Below are 17,376 nucleotides of genomic sequence, written 5' to 3' on the forward strand. Positions count from 1 at the left end.
GCACTGGGTAGAATCATCGTTTCTACCGCCCCACTGCAAGGAAATGTTCCCCTCATTTTAGTCTCTTTGGACAAATCTGAATCTGTGAGTACTGTGGAGAAAGGGTCATGCTCAGGTATTGTTTAAATGATCTCACTAATCTAACAAATACTTTGTGGTATCCTTTCCTATATTAAAATAAGAACTTCTTAGGCAGTGTAATCCATTTATACACTTTTTTTTTTCTTGGTGTTCCTCTGCACAGCACGCAGGATCTTAGTTCCCTGACCAGGGATTGAACCTGCGCCCCCTGCAGTGGAAGCACAGAGTCTTAACCACTGGAATGCCAGGGAAGTCCCTATACACACCATTTTAAAAAGTCAATATAACACCCTAACTGTAATGTAAGGAGAAATAGAAGGAAAGTCATTTGTAGCTTTTCATAGTCATTGCTCAGGCAAAACTATACTAGAAGATGTAATGACACAATTAGATGCTTCCATGTATGTGGAATGACCATGATGAGAAGGCTGGTGTTTCAAACACTGCGAGCGGGGGTGTTGTCAGTGATGCAATTTTCAGAAATGATGAATAATTCTCGATAAAATTCCAAAGTAAGCAAACTGAAATGATCTTTCAATTTTAACAATATCTGTATTTCTGGAAGATTTGGCATACAGTAAAGTCAAGCACAAATATTGCATTTTTATGTAAAATAGAATTGAGTTTCTAAGCTCAGATGATATGAAAAAGACTTTTTTACTAACATAAGTCTGTAACTTCTGAAATCTGTGAAGGAGGTAGGACCGTATACTGTCCCACACATTGTAAGATGTCCAGTATTCCCTGCTGCCTGCCCACAAAATGCCAGTGATGTGACCCAGTCAATGTGGCAACCCGAAATGTCCCACACAGTTCAAGATGCCTGCTAGGGGGAGGTACTACTACCATTGAGAACTTCCAGGGTTCATTTCCTGCTTCTTTTGATGATTTGCCTGCTTTTCAGAAGGCGGCACTCTGTCACACCATCTCCTAACTTCTCTTCATTGGGTACAGTCGTGGGCGGGAGGTGGGAAAAGATTGTAGTTTGTAGTAGTGGAGAGTAGTGTGATTTTAATTCCTGAGGGATGATGGGTCTCTACCCTTAATAGTGCTGTTTACCCCAGAAAAAATCATTTCCCTGACCTCATCTTCTCCACAGTTATGCTGGAGAGTATGTTAAAAAACTATTGTGAAAAAGGATTGTTAATTAGAATTTTTCTTTGGAAGACTGGACTATTCAATATTATTAACGGTAAAATTTCAAAGCCTCAGACCACCTAGTTTTGGTCATCATAGCAGAACCAGTCACTGACAGCTGAGTGTGACTCTGTAACCTATCACGTGTTGCCGTATTTGACTAGTGTGTACCAGCAGTCACCTGATAGAGTAGACACAGTATGTGCTGTAACATAATAACAGTGATTTGTTATAATACTGTCCCCAAATAATGTTAATTGTGTTGCGTTTCAGATGCTACACCTCATGAAGATGTGCTTCTCTGATGCCCCATCCCTACCCCTCATCCTCAGAGCCATGTTTGTTCAGGGAGCCTGACCCAGTGCACTGGACTAGGTTGACCACTAATCCAAAGCTGGTCAGTCAGGGTGTCCTCTTGGGTATTGTGACAGGGAGAATGAAAGACGAGGGCAGAGAGAAAGAGAGAGAGAGAGAATTACTCTGTGTAGTAATTTTGGATTTGGGTGCTAGAGCTGAAATCAAGGTGTTGGCAGGTTTGGTGCTTTCTGAGGGCTGAGGAAGGATTGGTACAAGGCCTCTCTCCCTGGCTTGTAGTTGGCCATCTTCTCCCTGTGTCTCTTCCCATTGTCTCCCTTCTATTTGTATCTGTCTCTGTGTCCAAATTTCCCCTTTTTATAAGGGCACCAATCATATCGCATTAGGGCCTGCCCTAATGATCTCATTTTAATTTGATTACCTGTTTAAAGACCATATCCTCAAATAAGGTCACGTTCTGAGATACTGGGGGTTAGTATACTAACATATTTTTTTTGGGGGGGCGACCCAATTCAACCCATAAGAGGTCCTCTAAGCCATTGTCTTACTGTGTGGACTGGGGAGCACAGGAAGTTGATTTGCACAGATAAAGAAGAAGGCACAAACAAGACATGGAGAGAAATAACTTCATGGATTCCTGACATGTCATTTCCAGTTTTCCCTGGAGACCAGTTGTATTCTTAATGTTGGTTTCTATGAGTTACCATTTTGGCCTTCTAATACATTCCCCTTGCTTAAGTTTGTTTAAGCTGGTTGCTGTTAGTTTTAGCCAAGGGATGCTAACTAATAAAGAACCAAATTGAGACAGGCATGCCACCCTAAGGAACTGGTTATGACTTTCTAGGTTTTGTGAAGCTGTTGCTGGTTAGAGGAACTAGAAAAAGGAAGCGGGAAGAACCATTTGAAGCCCACTGTCATAGAATCATGAGGTAACGGAGGGAAAAGTAGAAAGGAGCAAATAGATATTGATCCTTTTCAGAGTATCTGTTATTACATGTTATGGATTGAATGTGCACCCCCCTGCCCAATTTATATGTTGAAAGCCTAACCCCCAGTGTGATGGTTTTAGGAGGTGAGGCCTTTGGGGGTGGTTAGGTCATGAGGGTGGAGCCCTCATGAAGGGAATTAGTGCCCTTTTAAGAAGAGACATGAGAGCTTGCTTACTCTGAGTTCTCTGCCATGTGAGGATTCAACAAGAAGACCACCATCTGCAAACCAGGAAGCAGGTTCTCAATAGACACCAGGTCTGCCTGTTTCAGCCGCCCAATCTATGATATTTTTGTTATAGCAGCCTAAACTGACTAAGACACTGTGTAAACCCTTTCATTTAATTAGGGTCTGAATTAAGGACATGGATTAAAGAGATTCAAAGAAAAATGGAAAGTGAGAAATCCACGTTGACTTTGAATTTTCTGTTTTAGGCAGTGGGGCTAATGGGTTTGGTATTAACCAGTTAGATGGTACTAACTTTTCGTTTGAGGAAGGACCTTAAGTTCTGATTTGGAAGTACTGAGGTTGAGGGACTTTAGGTTAGTTAGATGAGGATTGCCAGGAAAACAGTTGGCCATGGTAACAGGAGTGCAAGTGCTGGAAACATGGTTGTAGAGTTCTTGTAATATGTTATGTTGTTTGAAGACATGTTGACTGGAAGATATCACCAAGAGAGAATCCCAGAAAGGGCCATGAATGAACATCACCATTTGAGGGGCAGAGGAGGAGGAGGGTCAGCAAAGAAGACTACAGCAGAGAAGTGGCCATCTGATATAGCAATTGGCTTTAAACAGACTCAATATACATTTATCAGACATTTATCAGCATAGCAGGTACAAAAGTTGTGAAGTTGTATTGCTGTGCACTGAGGCAAGAACCGTGCATTGAAAAAACTGAGGCAACAACATAGATCGTTCCTTCAAGACTGCAAGAAGGGAAGAAGATGGCTGCTCAAGAGGAAGGTAGGCTAGAAGGAATATTCCCCACACGAAGAGGGGAATCCATATTCCTCCAAAGATGTGCTACTTAAAATACCCATTGTTCACTGAGGCGTGCAGAGTGTCTGGCTGAGTGCTCGGTATACATTAACTAATTTACCCCCCTTCTACAAACCTGTTTGACTTTAGAGAGAGAAGTTGGGCTAAATCTTTCTGTGTACCTCAAATTCGTACAACGTATATGGTGTTGAGCCAGTAAAGGAGCCCAGGTCTGTCTGAATCCACAGCCATGCCATCCCTCACGTCTACCCTCCTAAAAAATGAATTCAAAGTGTCAGTTAAATACAAGAAAATACAGAAAAGCAATTCAGGCCATCTCCTGGAGTTTTTGAGGTGGGATTTGGCAGGCATACTACATTACTGAATTAAATGAACAATAATAGTTTAAAAAAATAAAATTGTAAATGGAAATAAGAGGCATAGAGGTCCTGTTTGGCTTGGAAAGAAATTGGTCCAGGGTTAATTGTGTAAGTGAAATAAATAGGAGTAGAAATTACAGATTCATTTGGGTGGCAGTTAGGAAAAAAAAAATCAGTTAATAGAAAGCTAGACGAGTACTTTCAATAAAGATCAGTAATATAATAAAGGTCACTTCTAAGAAAGCAGTTAACCAACCTAGATATGAGTGTCAGAAAGCCAGAAAGGCATGAGTTTGAAACTAGACTAGTAGATGAGAAAGTCAAAGATTAATGCAGAAAAATTAAACAGAAAGGTAGAGTGAAAGAAACCCCCACTGGAAAAAAAAAAAGAATATCAAGAGATGAAAGGGAAGAAATTAATAAACTAAAGTTGTTCTCCACTGGATAAGTAAAAATTTAAGTTTAACATTATTACATGACATATCTTTTCTTCCATATATAAAAGGGTATGTGTAAAATAGAACCATGCAGTTCACAAATTGAAAAGTAATGTATCGCTTATTGTAGTAATGTCTACTAACTCACATTCCCCTACCTTTCTTACCATGCACCCACTGGAGCACCCAACCACATCTTACTCATCCTGTGTCCTTAGTAGTTCCCAACCTACCTGGTACACAGTGGTCCTAATAAATACCTGTTAATTCTATGTGTTCTTTCATTTCCATTTGATGCAGGAAACTTAAGAGGTGAGGGTCAAGGGTTTTAGGTACTCAAGTAACAATTCACTAGCTCAAAAAAATAAACACTATTTTGTCTCTATATCTGGAGTTGGAAAACTAAGAAATAGGGACTCTTAAGATGATGTGATTAAGTTACATTAGATTTTTCACATTATTAGAAATGATGTCTATTATCACTTGGTCTCTGATTACAAATCTGTATTTCTCTTCATTATCCGATTTTTAACCCAAGATGACCTGTTGGAAAACCTAATAGGTACCTTCCTATTTAAGTGTTTTGTCAAACTGATGCAAGGCTCTGTGTTACACAAGAGAACAGTGTTATATTTTGTTGATTTTTTTGAACTTTTAATTGAAAATAACATTCATACAAGGAAGTGTATATGCTTAACTGCTTTTTTTCCCCAAAGACACCAATTGTACTTGAACATTTGTTACATTTTTAAAATTAATTATTTATTTATTTTTGGCTGTGTTGGGTCTCCGTTTCTGTGTGAGGGCTTTCTCTAGTTGCGGCGAGTGGGGGCCACTCTTCATCGCGGTGCGCGGGCCTCTCACTATCGTGGCCTCTCTTGTTGCGGAGCACAGGTTCCAGACGTGCAGGCTCAGTCGTTGTGGCTCACGGGCCTAGTTGCTCCGCGGCATGTGGGATCCTCCCAGACCAGGACTCGAACCCGTGTCCCCTGCATCAGCAGGCAGATTCTCAACCACTGCGCCACCAGGGAAGCCTGCTTAACTGCTTTTTAACTTGCACATGTCTTCTGCTTATTGAACAGTTTCATGGAGAGTTGGTTGGTCCTTCTTCTTGTACTTTAATAGATCATAATATTCATTTCTGGGTCCTCCTAATGTGCAGCTGCTAGAGGAAGCAAGAAGGGCAATGCTAATATTAAAATATCATGAAAAAAGAACGTCCATTTACATAGGACGTGCTGAGAGTACGGCATATTAGGTTTTTGTGTTCTACTCAGTGTTTGGAGGTCTTAACTTTTTGATTGCAAGATAGGACTCCTATGGGCTTAAAAGTTTCCTTGGGAGATTTTTTTTGGTTGAGCTTAACTCTTGCAAGGTAAGAATAATTTGCTGCTGCAGCTGCCTCTAGAAACTATTTTAAGGGTTATATCAGTGAAGCTTTGAGAGTCTGTCCGTAGATGCCCATCTCCCCACCGCCACCTCCGTTGAATCTAGGTGAGAAATGGATGTGAACTTAATAATGTACACAACCTCATCAACCCTTTGGAGATGCTCTGCTAAATTAATTGCGGCAGACTCCTCAGGGTGTCCTTTTGTGGTACTGCTGATTCTTTTAAGAACCTTGGCTGTTTTGCCAAAGGTATCACGTCTTTATAATCTTAAACATATTAATGAATGAAACACTGTTCTGTTTCTTCACTTGCTTTGAGGTATGTCATTGATAGTTTAGAGATCCACTTAGCCATCAAAATCCTATATTGACTTGTCCACATAATCCTTTTAGCCTATTTTTAGATTTATTAAGTGCTTTGCATGTAGTTGACGAAAAAGCTTTCATTTAAGAAATTGTTTCCACATGACCCTGGGGGCCTCCCATTGTAGCTTAACAGTAGTTGAGATGTTGCATTGTTTGTTGGAAACTGCGAAGTAGAGTCAGTCCTGGCATATGGGCACCCTAACCTTAGAGCTGGGAGGGCCTCGGGGTGGTAATTTAATCTCTTCATTTTACAGTCACGATGTCCAGAGAATTTCAGCAACTTATCCAGGCTGACTCCACTGGTCAGACAATGTAGATTCTGACTCCTAGGCCCTGTTCTTTTGCCTACGTCAGACTGACACTTGAATACCTGAAGACGTTGAGATCTTTGCCAAAGAAATGCCTTTCAAGTTGCTTTGTGTGAGAGATGCAAAGGAAGAGGTACTTTTGTCCTGAATGTGTTTGGTTTAAGTTTTCAAACAGTAGTTTATGGCCTTTTTTTTCTCCTTGGGGTTGGGAAAGAAGGCAGTGTTAAAGGAGAGAGAGACCCAGAAATGCCACCATGCTATCATAAATGAGGAGAAAGGTGGGCCATATTGGAGCTACCATTGTCAATTATACAAATCCTGCAGCAGGTGCATATACAATAGATGGTGTGGCAGCAGGAGCCTTGGCAGCCTCTAGACCCCTCACTTTCTCTTATCCATCATCTGCATCAGGACTCATGGCTTTGCTTCCTAACCATTTCTCAACTCTGTCTTTATGCTGGACTATTTTTGCCCATTCATTGTCCGTAGATATCTTTTCTGCTGATTAAAGAAATTCAGAAAGGAAAGAGAGAGAGATTCTTTTTATATTCTATTCCAGGGTCCCCATTACATATATTAAAGTTGGTTCTTTTATATATATATATACATATATATATATAAATTTTAAATTTTAACTCACTCCCATTTTGTCATGTTTGTTCCCTTTTCTGACACTCTGCTTAGAGACGATACGTGTAAGAAAGGCTAAGTAAATATAACGTAGGAAGAAAGCTGGTTTTCGTACGTCACTTTCTATCTCACGTAGGTGACTGAGCTCCTTACGAAGGTCCCCCTGGAGGCCCGTACCCCATGCTGTGTAGCATACAGTAGTCTTGGCTTTAGTATGGTGAGCGCTTCTGGTTTTCATTTTCTCAGGTGACCTCCAAAGGTTCAAGACATGTAATGAAATGAGTCCCAAATTAGGGTCATGTGCAGGGTGGGCTGGGCGGGGGGTGGACTTAGCTCACGGGAACCAGCAGATCCCCAGGCGCGGCCCTCTGCGCCTGAACGGGCTTTGGGGAGCGTGCTTTGTTCCGAGTACCTACTCCTCTCAGAGGAATATATTTGTGTTTCTTTGTGCAAATGGCCCAGAAATGAAAAAAAGCCACCTGTGATTTGTCAGTAAATTTGGGGATTTATTAAAATCTTGCTATGCAGCCCTTCCTCATTAATGTCAATGGGCTCAATTCATGGTCCACGCATGGTTAATGATTTGTCGATTGACTTTGTCTTCCTGGGAAGCAGAACAGTGGTTTTCAGCTCTGGCTGCTGCTTCTTGGGAATCAAGTTGGATTCTGTAGATTTGGCACTGTGCCCACACATCTGTAGAGTTGAAAGCTCCCTTGGTGATTCTGATGTACAGCTATGGTTAAAACCCATTGAACTAGACTAGAGCACGAACTTCAAAGAGTTCAGGGGAAGTACACAACTACTCCAAGTCATTCCACAGGAACAGGTAAGGAGGCCGTTTTTGCTGAGAGCCAGGGAGTGATTTCGGAAGCCCAGAGGAACTGGCAATCCTGGTGGCCGTGAGAAATTAAGCTCTTAGGGATTTAGCTCTGTTTAGGCTCCTCCTTCCAATCCCCATTTGATTTAATACTCTCACCTTATCCTGAAATAGTTGTGAATGGGAATGTAACTATTCTCTGCTGCTAAAGCACAAGTATATATTCTCCAATAAAGATGTTAAAAACAAACAAAAATAAAATAAAATACTCCAAAAAAATGTCCTTTCTCCGCTCTCTGTTGCCTGGAAGCGAGGAACCGGGGTAGTGTGTTTCTCATATTTTATTCCCAAAACCCCTGCCTCCCTCCAGATAATAGATGTGATCAAATAAACTGAAATCCCCTCTCACCCCATCCTTGGAAATTTTCAGCATTCATTAGCATATCAAAGGCTGGGAAAAGTCCTGTGGTTAACACGATAACAAAAAATCTCTCTAAAACTTTGTGTGAGTTAAACAAACTTATTTGCATAGGAAGAGACTTTTTGCTCCTTTTATACCTACAGCTAAGTATTTTTTCCTTAACACCAGTTTGGGAAAGACTGGCCAAGTCACTTTCTGATTCAGTGATTTTCTGAGGGCTGATTTCTGACAGCTGAAGCTCTTTTTAAAATCCCCTTTGAAGTTGGACTGAATTAACAAATGGAAGGCTTGGCAAAGCAGTTTACTAATTCATAACTATATCCCTCTGCTTTCTTTGTGTTGCTAAGTACTATAATCTTTGACCTGAAAGGAAGAATACTGCTAACAAGTAAATATTTAAAAGGCCCATGAAGTATAATGTGTATAATGTGCGAGTTTGTGCCTGGGGAGCCCGTCTGCTGGCTGAAAGCAATGACTCACTTTTTCATCTCCTAAATAGGCTGTTGTTTTACAGTAGGTTGAAAGGAAGTATTTTAAGTGCTAAGAGTTAGATTTTTTTAATTTTAATTTTTAGATTTAGTTAGCCATTGGCTTCACCGATTTGAAGGTGACGTGTAATTCGTAACTCTTGAGTGTGCTGGTACTCTGTACAAGCAAGTTAGCGTTATTGTGAATGAATGAACTCTGTGCTACCAAAGACGACTTGGAACAGAGCGAGGAAACGGAAACATGACTCATTGATGGACTTGAAGAGTATCAAGGGGGACTCACTAACTTCAGAGCCAGAGCGGAGGCGTGGTAAAGCAGGGAGAACCTGGATGGGGCAAGGAAACCAGGGTTCCAGTCCCAGCAGTGCCCCTGACTGCCTCGGTGACAATGGCTGATTCACTAAACCTCTCGGCCTTCTTTCTGCCCATAAGGGGAAGCGTGAATTATTTGTTGCTAGGATAACTGCCAGCTTCAAGACTTGATGAGCCTCTGAATTCTACAGATTTTCTGGTTTGTGTGGAAGTGGGTGTGTATGTCTTAATGGCCTTCAGATGGGATTCATCAAAGCTCCATGAAACAAACCTTTATTTTTAAATTTTGAAGTGAATTGCTATGACAGAGTATGGCTAGGAGAGTCCATGACAGACAGTGAGGAAGCAAGTAAACTTTGGTTTGTAAGGCTGTGGGCAACCGATTTCCTGTGGCTGTGGCATTTGGTATAGAATGATGCGTATGGGATACTGTCAGAGAAAGGTTCATTATTGTCTACAGGCAAAAGTTTGGCTCTATCAGGGTTTCTTTTCAGAAGCTGTAAATTAGCTCCTAGCTGCCCTGTTCAATATACCTCACTGTGTTTTAAAAAAATATTGAGATCACCCTACTGAAATATATCCACAGACATTTTTCATTAAGAACAGCAATCTGCATACCTGACGCCTGATTTTTAGCTCTTGCAACGTAGTTTTTGCACAGTCACTATTGTATAAAAATAATCTTGTGTTCTACTATGTTCATGTAATGATTTTCTTTCATGCAGGCTAGATTGACAGGTACATTGAAATATCAGTGCTATGCCTGTTGGAAACTAACCTATGTATTCTCTAAAAGCGATAATCTGACTTGAATGTTTTGGGGAAGGGGGATAGCACAGTATTCTGAGGGTCATGATTAATTCTCTTTAATTATGGCTATGAGAATACATCAATTGTCAGGGAATAACTGTACCAAAAAAAAAAAAACCAAATATTTTTAAAGGGTAACTTTCGAAGTTAAATCATATGTGAAAGTTTCTGTAACTTTATCCCTTTTTCTTCCTGCAGCTCAAACCACGGTATAATATTTTACTACCAGTGGTTTTTGTTTTTATTTTTTGATAAACTGGTGCCAATAGTCCCTTACCTGTTTTTTTTCTGACTGTATTTTGCAAATTCTCCAGTTCAAAAAGATACGCCTGACAATAATGATTTCCATATATGCGTTGAGGGCGTCCTACAGTGCTATGTGCTTGACTCATAACCCCACTAGGTGGCAGTATTATTATTCTTGTTTGTATGTTTTCAGTGGGTGGCTAGGTTCAGAGAGGCTTGCGCCAGATCAAATTGTCAATAAGTATGTGTTGAAATCAAGATTGGAATCCAGCTGTGCCTAATTTATATATTTGTGCTGTCCCCCTCTCTCTGCTGTAGGAGCATGTCTTGGGGGGGTAGGGGAGGAAAGTGGAAAAGCCTTGCTTCCTGCATGATCTATTCAGTAAATTTCTACTGAACACCAACAGAATTAACATTTTTCTTCTCAAGGAGTTGCCCATCACTGGTGGACAGGAGAAGGGGTAGTATGGGTGGTTAGACATCAGTTACCTATGGCAAACTAAGGAATCCCATATGCCCAACTTCGTGGTGCCTTGCAAGTTCTTGGGGCGAGGGTGTGCATAAATAAACAGCCACTTCGGAGGGTCAGAAATAATGCAACCAAGGAAGGGGTACTGAGATGAATCTAGAAGGGGGTGGGTTGGCCTCTGCTGCCGGGGCCTAAATCAAAGACTGAGAAGCCTGGGTTAGATTAGTAGCGGCGGCTCCTGAGCAGCATTTGACAAGATCAGGGCTGCGGTTCAAGGCTGACGTGGCAGAACGTGGAGGCCCAGATGGATCAAACTAAGCTGGAAGCTGCGGGGATTTCCCTTAGGGCAGCCGGGAGAATGGTAGAGGGACGTCTCGACTGTCGCTTTATTTAAAGGGAGGTTATCTTTGAGTCTGGGTATGAAGGTGGGAGTGAGGCTGAAAGGAAAACCTAATGGTTTGGAACAACCTGGGCGACGTGCAAAGTAAGCGTAGAAATACTGTAGGAAGACCAGGGCCCAGTGGAGGTGGGCGATCCAACTTGTGGTCAGGCTGTTTTCCCCATTTACGGGGTGTTAGGGACTCACAGGATGAGAGTGAGCAACGGGTGGGGGGCTGTACTGTCCCCACTGCAGACGGAACTTGTCTTGAGGAGGCCTCAGCTGCACTGAGGCGTTTTGTTGTTTGCAGTGGAGGGAATCAGAGGGAGAGGGAGGCAGCCTCTAGAAACAGAGGCTGAAAGTGCCAAGGAGCAAATTCATTCATGCTGTAGATGGTGAGCCACAGGCAGGAGTGAACCAGGAGAGGGGAGATGGGATAAGTGAGGTTTTGGAGTGAAAAGGAGGGACAGCGAGATGCGGGGTCAGGGGTGGGGAGCCTGGCGGGTCCCCCAGCTGACGGGGAGGCTTGCTGGGCAGCCGTAGGGCCCTACCCCGTGCTGAGCAGTGAGGTTAGTCAGCCTCGCCCAGCCAATCGATGCCTACCCTGACCTGTACCTCCCCTCCAGGTAGTCGGTACACAGCCAGTGACCCCCAAACTTGTCTGATCAGCCCCCCAGGTGCTTCCCTGGCCCTTTCCCCAGAGCTTGTGTGTGTCTGGGAGGGGGCCCCAGAGTTTGTGCTTTAATAAGCACCCCCCAGGTCATGCCTATGAGCAGGCAAGTTTGGAAACACTGACATGGACGCCCGAACGTCCTAAGGGCTGGACAGCGTCCTCTGTGATATTTCTTCTTTAGCTCCTCAGCCATCTGGCCTGTGTAAGTATGAAAGACACTTCTGAATTTTAACCCGTAGGTTACTGAAGTGCATGGATACCCGACTGTTTCTATTTTATGATATACCGTCAGGTTTTGAGTTTTACGTAGGATTCTTTGCTGGTTCCTAACCCGGGCTTGGCCAGTGTTTGAATACTACAAATACTCTCCCTGAATTTACCCAAGCCTCTACTGCTTGGGGCTTTCCAGAAGACGGATTGTTCTGTTCTGCCACCTGCTGGTCAACCACAGGCAAACCATGTCAGGTTTTGAGCATGATTTTCAATGGATCCTAGATGACACAAAAAGTCTTATCTCTAATAAGGCCATCTGCTCTTAATTAAACCTTGTATACTTAATGTTGCAAATCTGACAAAGTTAATTTTCTCTTCTCTCTGGAACCTTTTTTCCAGCCCAGGTGTTAAAATACTAATAACAACGACACATTCTGAGAGATCAGTTACCTGTGTTAATCTCAGAAAGAATGGTTTTTTTATGCCTCATGTCTGTTCTATGGACAAATGATTCTGGCAGTTCAAAACCACGGTGAAGACAGATGGGATTCAGGCTCCGGAGTATTGGAGGAGTGTAATCTTGGAAAATTGCTTTACCTCTCTTAAGATCAGTTTATTTTCAGTGTAGTTGCATCATCTTCATCACCATCATCATCATCATCATTATTTTCAACTGTGCCTGACTCTGGGTCCCAACTTTGCTGATGACCTGACAATTAATTTCTAACAATGTTCTGGGGTAGCTGTTAAAGGCTGGGCCACACAGTGGTAAACTACTTAGATGGAATTCCTGCAGCCATGGAGCTAGGTCACACAAACCCCTCAGATTCTTTGTTTCCTCATCTGTAAGATGAAAGTGTATGACAGAATAATGTCTAAGATCTCCTTTGGTCCCAAGCTCCTGTAATTCAAACAATCAGCGTGAGTGTAAGACTTAGTTTTCCTAGTGACTGTGGAAGGCAGTGTCTGTTCTCGGCCCTTCAGATAGGTACCCCTCTTCCCCCCCACCCCCAGGCCCCAGTGACACCGATGCTGTCTAGGAAGCTTCTGAGGAGACTAATTTATGCTTTGCATCTGACGCTCTTTTAAACATTTTAAAAAGTTAGAATTGGAAAAATGGCAGGCTTCCTCATTTTATTGTTCCTTTAACTATTGTTAGTTGAAACACAGACCAGCATTAACTTAGCTTTATCTGTAAACAAAGTGTAAACGTTCTCAAAGATTGGTGTTTCTTAATTGGGGGTAGGGGCATACCTTACACAAAGTGTTTGATGGCCAGAGAGACACAGGATGGGTCAGGCCCAGCTGGAATTGTATTAGTGCCTTGATTCTCAACCGTGAGTGAACATTAGAATCACCTTTTGTAAAAGATTCTTGTTCAGTAGGTTATGCATAGATTGGGTTTGGGGTGTTTTGTTTGGCCACTTACGTTTTTAAAAAACTAATGCAGTTTCACTTTGGGGCTGACCCATCCTGTGTTTCTTTGAGCAGTGCTAGGCCATCAGACATTGGGAACTTCCAGGGTTCCAGACACTGTGCTCAGCTCTGGACACTGGACACCCACAAATGCTTACTGGTCATCACCTCTGTCCTCATCTTTCTCTCCTACCTTTACTAGGCTGGTGACAAAACATTTTATTAGGCTGTTGATTCCTTAATTATTCTTTAGCATGAGGCTGTCCCTTAGATAGGTAAGTTCGATTTTGAACTTGCCTCAGGCTTCATTGTAATCTCATTTTGTAAAGGATGTCTCTTCTGGAAGTGGCTGAGCATATGCTTACATATTAATTCTTGCTTGGCTTAGGTAATTCTTAAATGATGTCACTTCCTTAAGTGACACCCTTTGACCTAATCTCAGATACAGGCTACAACCTACTATAATTCCCTATGGCCTGAACAAGCAATATTGCACTATGTAATAAATTAAAGGTTATGTGACACCATTCACTTTTTTTCTATTTTGAATAGTAATTTACTTTTAGCCAAGCATTTTCTTATCAACTATAACCAATAATGTGTATTTTATGGAACTATACAGTAACTGGTACTTTTCTTCTGTATTCATTCCTCCTCTACCAAATATTGTCGGCAAACTAAACCTTAGAAGATGCTGGAGCACATCTTGAGTATGCGTGTGCATGCGTGTATTTGGTGATGAAATTTGGAAGTTTCTTTACTTTTTAGCTATTTTACACAACTGTCATTACTTATGAGGTAAGCTACACCTGTGCTATTTTTGTGGTAATTCCTTTTAACCTGTCAGGATTTCACACTTTTCTTCAAACCCTTCATGGCCTCACCTCATTTGGGAAGAGAAATGGGCCTAGCAGTTCCTTGAGAAAATGACACAGGTGCAGTTGCTTGAGAATTTTGTCTGTGTAGGTGAGGCCTGCATGCTTGGTTCTTTTCCTCACAATGCTGGCGTTGAGTGAACTGTTTTCCTGCTGGGAGTCTGACCCTCCTTTGCAGCTCACCATCCCCTTCCTATATATGCGGCCACAATTTTAATCTCCTGCTTCTGGCCTTACCAGACGTCTCCACTTGTGTACTAGCCACCTGTACTTCAAGTCCTGTAAGATCAATGGTTACCTCTTTACTGCTGCTGCAGATGAAAATAACCTATCAATTATCAAGTGCTAGTGATGTCAGCATCTCCCCAGTTAGTTTTCAGGGTCCCTGGTGTCTTTGTCTTGCAGCGGGTTGAGCCCAGGAATGAGAACAGAGGGTGCTGCTCACTTGGGGCCTTTTGAGGGAACACTGTCATAATTGTCCCTGCGTTTCAGGGAGACAGCAGAGTGGCTGGGCTGAGAGAAGGGAGATTAGAAGGGGGAGTCTCTATAACTAATGCCTTCGTCTGTGCTAGCCAGTCTCTATCCACCCACTCCAGCCTGCCATCAGTGGCAAGGGTCTAGTGTTTATTTTGTAGAAATACTTCACCCTTCTTTGAAGTTCTTTTCGACGGCGTTATCTTAAAGAAGCATATTATAGAAACAAAAATTCCCTTGATTTAACACATTCATTTTGACCCTGGAGAGCAAGTGTTTCAACCAAAAATTTCTGAACGTCTTACGTGTCTTTTAGGCCATTTGTTTTCTGAATTTCTCCTTATCAAAGTGAGTTTATTACTTAAGACTGTGACAAATGTGATTGTACAGGGACAGCCAAAGTCATCATCATCAGATTGAATTGCTCTTCTCTAAGCAGCCTTTTTACTTGGAGATTTTGATGACTGTAAAAATTGTTGAGCTGAATGAAGAGAAAAACATATAAAGCCATCATTATATGCTTTGTTATATTTTCATGTGTTCTAGAAAGCTTAAATTTGTTAAGCTTTTAAAGAAAACACTCTTATGCAACGAGTGAAATTTTAATAGACACAGTATGTGGGAGAAACACAAAAGTCCATTCCCTTAAGCAGATTTGCACATCAAGTGTAGAAGCTTAGGTATCGATTTTTCTCAGACATACCCTGCTGTGAAATGTTCCTTTAATTACCTAAACAAGGTTGTAGGAAAAGGATCAGGTGAATTGATTCATGAGAGGTACCAGGTCCTTGGCACCTTTACCCATCATGCCGCTGGTTGTAGAGTGAGTGGAAATTTTTTAATATTAACTATTTTATAAAAATAAGTTTAAGAATGATTTGCAGGGCTTCCCGGGTGGCGCAGTGGTTAAGAAACCGCCTGCCAATGCAGGGGACACGGGTTCAAGCCCTGGTCCAGGAAGTTCCCACGTGCCACAGAGCAACGAAGACCATGTGCCACAACTACTGAAGCCTGCTCTCTAGAGCCCACGAGCCACAACTACTGAAGCCCGCCCGCCTAGAGCCCGTGCTCTGCAAAAAGAGAAGCCACCACAATGAGAAGCCCGTGCACCGCAACGAAGACCCAACGCAGCCAAAAATAAATAAATAAAATAATAAATAAATTTAAAAAAAGAATGATTTGCAGTATAATATTATTTATAAAACTTTGACACACAAAACAGTACTATGTCTTGATGACCTCACTGGTATGTAGAAAAAGTGTGGAAAATATGTTTGGGAATGATACACACTAAATTTAGAATGATGTTACCACTGTGAGACTGGGGACAAGAGGGAAATTTATCTGTACTACTTTTAAAAAATAAAACTGAAACAAATATAGCCATACGTTAACTATTAAATCTGTAATGATCTCTCTCCTTTTCTCTATGTCTAAAATAATTCTGCATGAAAATTAAACATTACTTGACTAAAACATTTATAGCCTGTGTTTAGCATACAAATTATGGAAAAACAAATGCCAAAGTAAAAAAATTTTTAATTTGTTATACTTATCTTGCTTGTAATATCCTACGATATATCATCCTAGTCTATTTTGTATTCATTTGGTATTATATCTATACTTTGATATAACGTTTGTGCTTTTTTTTTTTTTTTTTTTTGCGGTACGCGGGCCTCTCACCGCTGTGGCCTCTCCCCTTGTGGAGCACAGGCTCCGGACGCGCAGGCTCAGCGGCCATGGCTCACGGGCCCAGCCGCTCCGCGGCATGTGGGATCTTCCCGGACTGGGGCACGAACCCGTGTCCCCTGCATCGGCAGGCGGACTCTCAATCACCGCGCCACCAGGGAAGCCTGTTTGTGCATTTTTAGTGAAATTATGAGTAAAGATTTGAATTCTGCGTATCTGTTTGAATCGTAGTGTAATGTTGAAACTAGTGATTTTCAAATTGTAACATGCATGAGACTCATTTAAATGTGGACTCCCAGGTTCCTCTCCAGAGGTGTGAACTAAACAGGATCCAGGAATGTGCATTTTTAACAAGCCCTCCTGGCCTCCTAACTCCCCTACCCCAATCCAAGTTGATTCTGATACCGGTATCCTAAGGAACACATTTTGGGAAACACTGGTTTGAACTATCTGTGCTTGTGCAGTCTGCACAACTCCGAGTGCCATTCCTACTTCTTCTAACCCAGGGTCAATAGGCTATGGTCTAGGGACCAAATACAGCCCACCACCTGTTTTAGTAAGTAAAGTTTTATTGAAACCCAGCCACCCTGATTGGTTTACTATGGTCTAGTGCTTTTTTTTTTGCCACAATGGCAGATAGAGTCGTTGGAACAGAGACCGTAGAGCTGACGAAGCCTAAAATACTTTCTCTCTGGCTCTTTACAAAAAACTTTGCTGACCCCTGCATGTAATCCATCATTTTATGTGGGAGCATGTCAAAGGTAGTCCAGTAAAGAAACTGGAGTATATATAGTAAGTTGACTATGATGATGAAGGGTGTATAATTGACCCGTTTAGTTTAACAGGCATTGATTCAGTCCTTACTGTATGCTAGGTACTGTACATGCCTCGGCTTTCCCACTTGGGCAGCTTAGAGTCTTCCGTGGCAAATGCATGATTTCAGATGTGTTAGGGGAAGGGCAGCATTTCTTTTCATGGTGTGCCATGGGAGCGTGGCATCTAACGCAGTCTAATCCCTGAGGTCGGGAATGATGTCCTAGGAGTCTCTCACCCTCAGTAACTTGCCCAGCAGCTGCCTGTGGT

The 17,376-nt window shown here is 42.0% G+C and overlaps 1 protein-coding gene across 7 annotated transcripts in view; it reads left to right on the plus strand.

The window, feature by feature from the left end:
• Positions 1-17,376, plus strand: part of NHSL1 (NHS like 1) — a 340,732-nt gene that overhangs the window by 84,560 nt on the left and 238,796 nt on the right. The window lies entirely within an intron of this gene.

The sequence above is a fragment of the Lagenorhynchus albirostris genome, chromosome 12 (assembly GCF_949774975.1).
Source record: "Lagenorhynchus albirostris chromosome 12, mLagAlb1.1, whole genome shotgun sequence".
Classification (NCBI taxonomy): domain Eukaryota; kingdom Metazoa; phylum Chordata; class Mammalia; order Artiodactyla; family Delphinidae; genus Lagenorhynchus; species Lagenorhynchus albirostris.